This window comes from Mastomys coucha, unplaced genomic scaffold (genome assembly GCF_008632895.1).
Source record: "Mastomys coucha isolate ucsf_1 unplaced genomic scaffold, UCSF_Mcou_1 pScaffold22, whole genome shotgun sequence".
NCBI lineage: Eukaryota > Metazoa > Chordata > Mammalia > Rodentia > Muridae > Mastomys > Mastomys coucha.
In genome coordinates this window covers 66,710,743-66,719,956 of record NW_022196905.1, presented here as the reverse complement: position 1 = coordinate 66,719,956, position 9,214 = coordinate 66,710,743, and positions in this window count along the sequence as shown.

The window sequence follows — 9,214 nt, the reverse complement described above, 5'->3', positions numbered from 1 at the left end:
TGTAATGGGCCAGTAAATATCTTCAACAAAATTATAGAAGAAAACTTCCCTAACCTAAAGAAGGAGATGACCATGAACATACAAGAAGCCTACAGAACTCCAAATAGACTCAACCAGAAAAGAAATTCTTCCCATCACATAATAATCAAAACACCAAATACACTAAACAAAGAAAGAATTTTAAAAGTAGTAAAGGAAAAAGGTCAAGTAACCTATAAAGACAGGCCTATCACCAGACTTCTCACCAGAGACTATGAAAGCTAGAAGATCCTGGACAGATGTCATACAGACCATAAGAGAACACAAATGTCAGTCCAGGCTACTATACCCAGAAAAACTCTCAATTACCATAGATGGAGAAAACAAGATATTCCATGGCAAAACGAAATTTACACAATATTTTTCCACAAATCCAGCCCTACAAAGGATAATAGATGGAAAACACCAACATAAGGAGCAAAACTACACCCTAGAAGAAGCAAGAAAGTAACCTTTCAACAAACCCACACAAACATAATTCCACCTCTAGCAACAAAAATAACAGGAAGTAGCAATTACTTTTTCTTAGTATCTCTTTATACTAAAATTAATATTACCAACTTATCCTAATCAATTCAAATTCAAAAGTATGAGAATTGAAAATTTGTCAGCTATCATCTGGTGGTCTCTCTAATTTGGTAATTGGAGAAATAGGTCCAGTATTGTACAATCCATATACACTTTCTGCTTGTTTGTACATGACAGTGTCTTGCCGGGTACCACATAACAGTCTTGAAACCATGCTTCTCTTATCTCAGCCTCTCTATCAATAGGATTGTTTATTTGATGTTTTTACACTATACTATGGTTTTCAGAACAGCTTACATATTTCAAAAGTATTTATACAGCCAAAAGAAATGTAGACATAAATTGGGAGGTGGCTTGTAAGAGAACAACAAAGAGTGAGACTGAATGCTTTACTTGACGTTTGTAACTATTGTATCAAGTTTGAAGAGAACTTTATGTTACTCTTTCTCTGAGATGAATGCTTTTCCAAATGATCACAGCCAATGAACCAGATTCTTACCCACACCTAATGTCTGTGCCACCCTCCAAGCAGAACCGTTGTTCATTGAAACAGTTGGTGAATGACTATAGATAGACCATCTTAATACACACACACCATTTCTTAAATGAATGTAACCTGTTCTCTATGGGCTGAGAATAAAGTCACTCACTCAAGTCAAATATCTTTGACCATAGCAGGAAGTCTGTATCCAAAAATCATGCCTACAATTCATTCCTTGGCTCAGCAGAACTGTCAACTCTCAGCTTAGCTACTAGGGAGGTAAAATCCTTTGGTGATATGAGGGTCATTGAAGTACAGCCTTATTACAATGAACTCCAATGTCTAAAAATTGTTCTTATTTTGAGCTTGAAACACAGTAAGAGCCAAGATTTTAAACTCTACTAAATACAAAACAAACAAACAAAAAGACTTTATATATTTATGTTTATTTAAGAAAATAAGAGTAGTGATGTATTATTTTGAAATACGCAGTTAATATGTTTGGAGTTATTTAAAATTTATATTGAGAATAACATGTATTTTCAATATTGCTGTAGGCAAGCATCCACAGCAATTAAATTAATTGTTGTTTTATATCATACAACTTTTATAACACTCACTTGTGTTGTTATAATATTTTATAAATTTTAAAGAATATAACAAAAAAGGTATTGTAGGTATTGAAGGGGGTCTCTGCAAGGAGTTGGGGTACAAAAGGGAAACAAGAATGTGATTTATTTAATTTTATTTACTTAAAATATGTTTTTAAATGTTAAGAAATTCAGATAAATTGAAATCATATAACTTTTCTCATCATAATGCAATAAAACTTAAATCACACACACACACACAAAGGAACTGGGCAGAATCCTGCTTTGCTCAGTGATAATCATCAGTCTTCATGACAGCAGGGTGGATGACGACTTCCTACCTACACCTTCCCAGTAGCTGTGACTTGCATTTTGCTCAGTTGCTTTGAAGGGAAATTCAAAGAAAATGATCCTCATTTACTAAAAATCTATGTGTCAGGCATTATCCTGAGTGATTTCCATATAACCCAGACAATACATGTTCTCTCTGAGTCACAACAAAAGCTGCCTCTGGTATGAAATCTGGATTCTCTGTGGGAGAGTTACAGGAATCTTTTTTAGATGAGGAATTCAATATAAAATAGTTGTCCACCTACTAAGTGATAGACATACTATCAGGACTGAGGGGGCGGTACAGGCATGGGAAAGACTTCTTGCCTTGGACGCTTAGCTTCCCTAAAACACAAATGAGCCATCAGGGCACAGTGTGATGAATATGCTGGAGGCAGAGGGAGGGAGGATTTTCTCTACTGAGAGGGGCAAGGATAGGAAGGCAGGTTGAGCATCTGAATGGGGCCTTAACAAGTAGTTAAGAACTTGCCAGAGAAGAGGGGGCAGACAGAATCAAGATGGTCAACCTTCACTGTCAATCTGACTAGATTTGGAACTAACTAGGAGACACACTTCTAGACATTTCTGTGAGGAGGTTTCCAGAGAGGTTTAACAGAAGTAGGAAAACCTGACCTGAATGTCACCTGCACCAATTTAGGGCCTGGCTTCCAGGCTAAAGACAGCAGGAAACCAGAACAGGCCTCCGAATACAGCCATTCATTTCCCTCTGCTTCTGATTTGCAGAATACAGCACGACCAGCTGGCTCCTGTTTCTACTGTCATGTATTCCCCACCATGGCAGTCTATATCCTCTCAAACATAATAATAAATCCTTTTCTTAAGTTGCTTTTTGTCATGCATTTTTTTGTCATAGCAATAAGAAATATAACTATTCAGGGATTAACATATGATAGTCAAGAACCATGGATTGTCCATGGAGAGACTAGCAAAGATTTTACTGAGGGATTCAGAGGTACTTAGAAAGGTGAATCTTTAATGGCGAATTGATAGTGAGGAGGAGGATGGAGGAATTGATAACTTGTAATCTATTTCTCCCTAGAACTTCCAGTCTCAAGCTCTCTACTCCTACTTCCGGAGAGAAGGGAGTAGATGATTTAGTTAAAAACAAGCTTCCTTAGCCTCACTGACACAACTGATATTTCAAGCTGTATAGTTCTTTAATGATGAGGCTGTCCTGTGCATTTTACAATGGTCAGCATCACCTCTGCCTTCTCCCTAGATAACAGTAACATCTCCTCTAAGTTCTGACACTGGGAATTGTCTCCAGACCCTATCTCATATTCCTTGGTTGTGTGTGTGTGTGTGTGTGTGTGTGTGTGTGTGTGAGAGAGAGAGAGAGAGAGAGAGAGAGAGAGAGAGAGAGAGAGAGAGAGAGAGAGAGAGAGAGAGAGATAAAGAGAGAGAGAGAGATGGTGGAGAGGGGACAGAATGGCCCTAGTTGAAAACAGCATCAAATAGATGTATCCTTGCTTACTTCTCACACAGAATTAAGTATAGAGTTTTATGTCATGGTTCTTCAACCAATATGATAATATATCTTTTAAACCTAGAGTATCTTTTTAATTAGCCAACAGTCCTGCCCTGACTTGGGGTGATGTTACAAAAAGCAGACAGGGAACATTAATTACCCTAACTTTTTTTTTATTCTTCCTTTTAATCTGTTTCTTCATCAAGCAGCATATGTCTTAACGGGCATTTGGTATACACTAAATTTCTTAAGGCAAAACCCAAGTCACCTTTAAGAAATAAAACTCATAGACATCCACATAGATTAAACATGATTTTGGAATGCTCCTTTTTCTTTCAACCTTTGTGGCCTTGCCTACTAAAAATAGTTTACTTCAGACACTACTGTGGTCCATCTGGAGAAAACATCAGTGAGGCCTCTCCATTTTTCTCAGCTAAATGTGTGCTCTTCACACATCTGGTGTCTAAAGCATATGGATCCCTCTTTAATCAATCGCTTAGAATAGTGCCAGTGTGAGCACCTGTCAGAGGACCCATCCAAGAATTGATTGCAGCCCCAGATTTGCCAAAAGTGTGATGAAGACATCTAAATTCTCAGAGAAGCCGTCTAAGTAGAGTATTGACTTCCCCTTTCTCTAGTCTCTGCACAAAGTCAGCTCATCAGGAAGCAACGGGTTTGGCCCAGCCTCTATTATTCTTCAGACATTTCATAGAAATGCTTTGGGCAGCAATTTTGCTCTTTCTTTCTGAAGAGTGAAATACATGACACATCCATCTGTGAGAAAAAGAGCTGTCTTTGTAAATTCATAGCCAGAGATGCCGTGGATTACAATCTGGTTCCCGCAGAGGCGAGAGAAGCCAGAATGAGTCTTCAGACCAAGTATGGGCCAGTGCCCAACCCAGCACCATAAGTGCCAGAGGGAAGGTTTTATGTCTCCCTAGGCTTCCAGGATGTCCTGACTAATGGGGTGCCAAGGAAAGAAGTGTGCTCTAGAATAAGAAGGGGTGCTGAGGGGTGCTGAGGGGTGCTGAGGGGTGCTGCCATCCATGATCTAGAGAGATACGTTCATGCTGTGGTTTTCTTGACACTTTCCACGTGTTTTTTGGACATGTTAAACATAGGGAGAAAGGAAAGACATCCCACTATTAATGAGGTGGGCAACTCAAGGCATTTTATTTGAACAGAGAGATAGAAAACAAATAATGGCCAGATCACGTGAAAAATGAGAACTCTGACTCAATCAGCAGTGCCCAGCCCTGGGGAAACAGTTCATCATCTGTAATGGCCATCTTAGGAAGCCAGTCAGCTATGCCAGATTTGTAGGAAACAGGATGCCACTTCTAACAGCAACCCAGGAAGCTAAACTAGATCACCCAATGAGAATAGTCTTAAATGGCTTAGACTTGATGAGTAATGGACACCTTTTATAATGCTGTTGCTTCCAACTTAGGGCAACCAGAGAAAGCCCATACCAACCAATTACAAGAATGGGTGCTCCTCTTAGCTGCTCACCTGCAGCTTCATTTGAACCAATACACTGAGGCAAGACACACCTGAAGCCCCCTGTCTTCTGCTATGGGGCTTTTCTACCATCTGCCTGCCTCTGCTGAAAACCAGCCACAATGATAACTTGCCCATTGTAGCAACCTTAGAATCTGTTCATTCTCATTTGACAGGTCTTCATTTTCACAAGGATGTTGTAATGTAATGTAACGAACTCCAAGATACTAAAACATGGTAGAATACACATGGAAAGGTGTGTGTGTGTGTGTGTGAGAGAGAGAGAGAGAGAGAGAGAGAGAGAGAGAGAGAGAGAGAGAGATGCAGAGAGAGACAGAGAGACAGAGAGAGAGACAGAGAGACAGACAGAGAGACAGACAGACAGAGAGAGAGAGAGGGAGAGAGAGACAGATGAGAGAGAGACAGACAGAGAGAGAGAGGGAGAGAGAGAGAGAGAGAGAGATTCTTACCTTGTATGCCTGTGCACAGAGTTTTTTCACCTAGAAGGATTCTATTCTCTTCTCCCCTCCCTGGAGTAATCCCTTCCAGGTTCCTGCTTCTGAAGAGCCTTCCCTGCCTCACACATGCAAATCCCAGGGAATCCCATTATTGTTCCTGTTGGGATGCCCATAGTAGTTCAACATGCAATATCCATAGGAAACAAATGAGTACTTTTTGAGCAATTTCAATTATTTTTTGCATATGCCATCTCACCAAATCTTCCTCTGATTTGAGATAGGGCTTCCTCTGTGGCATAGATGGTGAAAACAAGAGCTTTGTGCAGAGGCAAAGTTCAAGATGTGTCCGTACTTCCTGGTTAGGTTTTTGAGCCCCACAAATAGATTGTTTTTTATACCTTTCAGTTCTTTGTGCAGAGTACTTGCTGGATTAATAGAAGATGGTACATAAAGGCTTGGTGAGTGAATAAACTAGCAAATGGATTTCCATGAGGCAGGAGAATGAATTAGTTTATAAGCTTAGCCTGGTCTAGGGACTAATTCGGCAGTGTAGACCAGATGCCTCTTACAGATATAAGGGCTAGAAGTCAAACGTTTTCTTCCACTAAGTCAATTTCTCTGGATAGGGAATCAATCATCATAGAGCCCCGTGTGGAAACTTTGGCTGTTTATAGCACTGGCTGTGTAGGGCTGAGGTTTTGATGCCTGTGAGTCATGGAGCAAGATGTATTGGTCAGCAGCCGTGGTCTCCTGCCTCAGGAGAGAAAATACATGTCAGTGGATAATCTACGGCCCATGCCTAAGCAATGGGAGAAGAGAACATTTTCTAAGTGGTGTGTGCCATATCATTCAGCTTAGGGGTGTTCTATATTTATGACTCTTTGGGCTTACTCAATTATTTTAAATACTTTTTTTTTCTTAAATGGAAAGTTGTCATAGCAACAGTAAGAGCAAATATTTTGAAGGGGAAAATCTTTCCCCTTTAAAGTGATCATTTTTACCATTGCCCATCACCTGTCCATGCTTTTCCATCTATAAACATTTTATATGCAACCATAGTGAAGCATTTACTTTGTAGTGTGTCTTCCCATTATACATCAGAAGCATTTTTTTTTTTTTTTTAGTGTAAAAGCTATTTAAAATGCCCCAAACTCCCACACAACATTCCACGCCGTGTGGACCAATTCCCACATTATTGTGCAGTCATTGCAGTTCTTGTTTTTTTATTATATTTAGGTCACATTGTTGAAAGCCTCTTTTCCATATGGAAAATCTGAATTATTCTGGTTACTTCCTCAGAGACAGTCGCACGTGTAGAATCCGGCATTTATCTGTAGCTCCTGCTGCATTAATGGGACACTGCTTGATCAAAGCTTATTTGCTATTTCTTAGAGTCAGATCATGGCTTAGGGAATCTCACCTTGTTATGGAGTCTGTACCAACTGCTCATAGGGGTGGGGGCTAGGCAGTTCATGATGCAGGCAGGACCTTCTTGATCAGAATGGAAAGACATTCACTGAGGTGGCCTGACAGACTGCTCATGAGGAGAAAATGCATTGCAAGATTGCCTTGGTTGGAGCTTTTTGAAACAAAACGACTCTGCTCTGATTAGGGGAATTTTCACAGTGGTACCAGGGACTTCCTCTTCTACTTTCTGAGTTCTGCGTTACATACACATTGAAGTGACTATAACGCCAGAGTCAGGCTTCTAACAGATATGCAACCAAGAGCCAACTTTCAAAGGTCCTTCCCTGGGACCTTTTTAATTACTAAATTACTAAATTAATAATTACTAAAACATGGTAGCATTCTTAGGGAATTCCATTCATTGTCTATGTTTAAATATTTGTGTGTGTGTGTGTATGTAAGAGAGAGAGAAAGAGAAAGAGAGAGATATTTTTCAGCTACATGAAGCTCCCAGTTTTTTCCTTAAAAATACTAAATAAGCTAGAACCTCAGAGTCAATGATACATGAGCTATACATATGCTTAAACATAGCATTTCTGCACTGTCTGCAATGACCCCTCTGTTCTGTGTGTAGGTTTTCATGTAGACAAAAACAAAATACAAACAAACAAAAAGAAAACAAAAAGACCAAAGCCAACCAACCAACCAAAACAAAATAAGAAAAATCAGTTGCAATGAAAATAGGAATTTGTGATTTGAAGCTTTCAGTGGACAAATATTTTGTCTGTTAATATTCATCTCCTCAAATATCTTGACTGCAAGTGTTGGCTGAAGGATCAATCCATAATCTGTATGCTTGATACTGTAGCTATTTCTAGGTGAGTATCAGATGTTATATAGATATCCTTCTGTCATAATCTCCCACTTTACTATATGTGCCCTTCCCTCAGCCTTGAGTGGGCTAAATCAGACCTTGTTTTGCTACAGTCCGCTAGCCCACCTGGGTGGAGTCTTTGCAACTTGGTGAAGTCTATTGTCCTACCGTATCTGCAGCTTCCTGCAGAAGCCACAGATAATAAATAATAATAAATATAATATAATAATAAAAATAATATACATAATAAATATAGTAAATATAATAAATAAGTATATAATAAATAAAAATAATATAATAAATAATATAATAAATCAGGACTTACAATTGCTGGAAATTGCTCCTTTTTTAGATGCAGCTAATTCTCAAATTTTGCAATTACAACTCAAGTTAAGAGAAAGTACTTTCCTTTAAAGGACTCTCTTTGGACATTCAAGAACTCATCCTGGACTGCCTGGACAAGACCCCGAAGGTAATGCAACAGTAGATTTGTATCCCAGGCAGATTTTGGGCCTTATACAAGAACAATTGGTAATATAATCTCATTCCTTACATCATCAAAACAGTAATGGCTTGAGATGATATTTTGGTGATTTTAGAGAATGTGCATGTCACTTGTTTTCAATGTCCTCAATTTTTACCTCTTCCACATAATGGCATTAATTCTCAAGGACTTATACTTAGTCAATTATTGGAAATGGATAGTCATATTTCTGATTTTAGAAAAATAAAGCCCACAACACCCAGAGGAAGCTCCACTCCCAGGCACACGGACACACCCAGGATCAGAGACCTTGGGCACAAGCTCTGCAGCCAGTCCCACTACACCCAGAGGAAGCTCCACTCTCAGGCGCTCTGACACACCCAGGTCAGAGGTGAGCAGGAACCAACATCTATACCAACACTGGGAGTAACTGGGACCAGCGGGACCAGGCACTTAGGAACTCTGCCAGCCCAGTGACTCCAATTCCTTCCGGTCTGTCTGGGTTAGTGTTCTGAGCAGACCTTGGGCACAAGCTCTGCAGCCAGTCCCACAACACACAGAGAACACACTCCCAGGTGATCTAACAAGACCAGGATCCCAGGATCCCAGAATCACAGGATCACAGAGACAGCTTGATTCTGAGGAGTTCTGACACAACCAGGATCACAGGAAGGACAGGCTCCAGTCAGATTTAGCAAGGGCAGGTAGCACTAGAGTTAACCAGATTGGGGGTGGGGCAAGCATAAGAAAATAAACAAAACAAACCAAGGTCACTTGCCATCATCAGAACCCAATTCTCCCACCATAGCAAGTCCTGGACACACCATCACACTGGAAACGCAAGATTCAGATCTAAAAGCACTTATCATGTGATGATACAGGACCTTAAGAAAGACATAAACAGCACCCTCAAAGAAATGCAGGAGAAGACAGGTAAAGAGCTAGAAGCTCTTAAAGAGGAAACCCAAAATCCCTTAAAGAACTACAGGAAAACACAATCAAACAGGTGAAGGAAATGAGCAAAACCATCCATA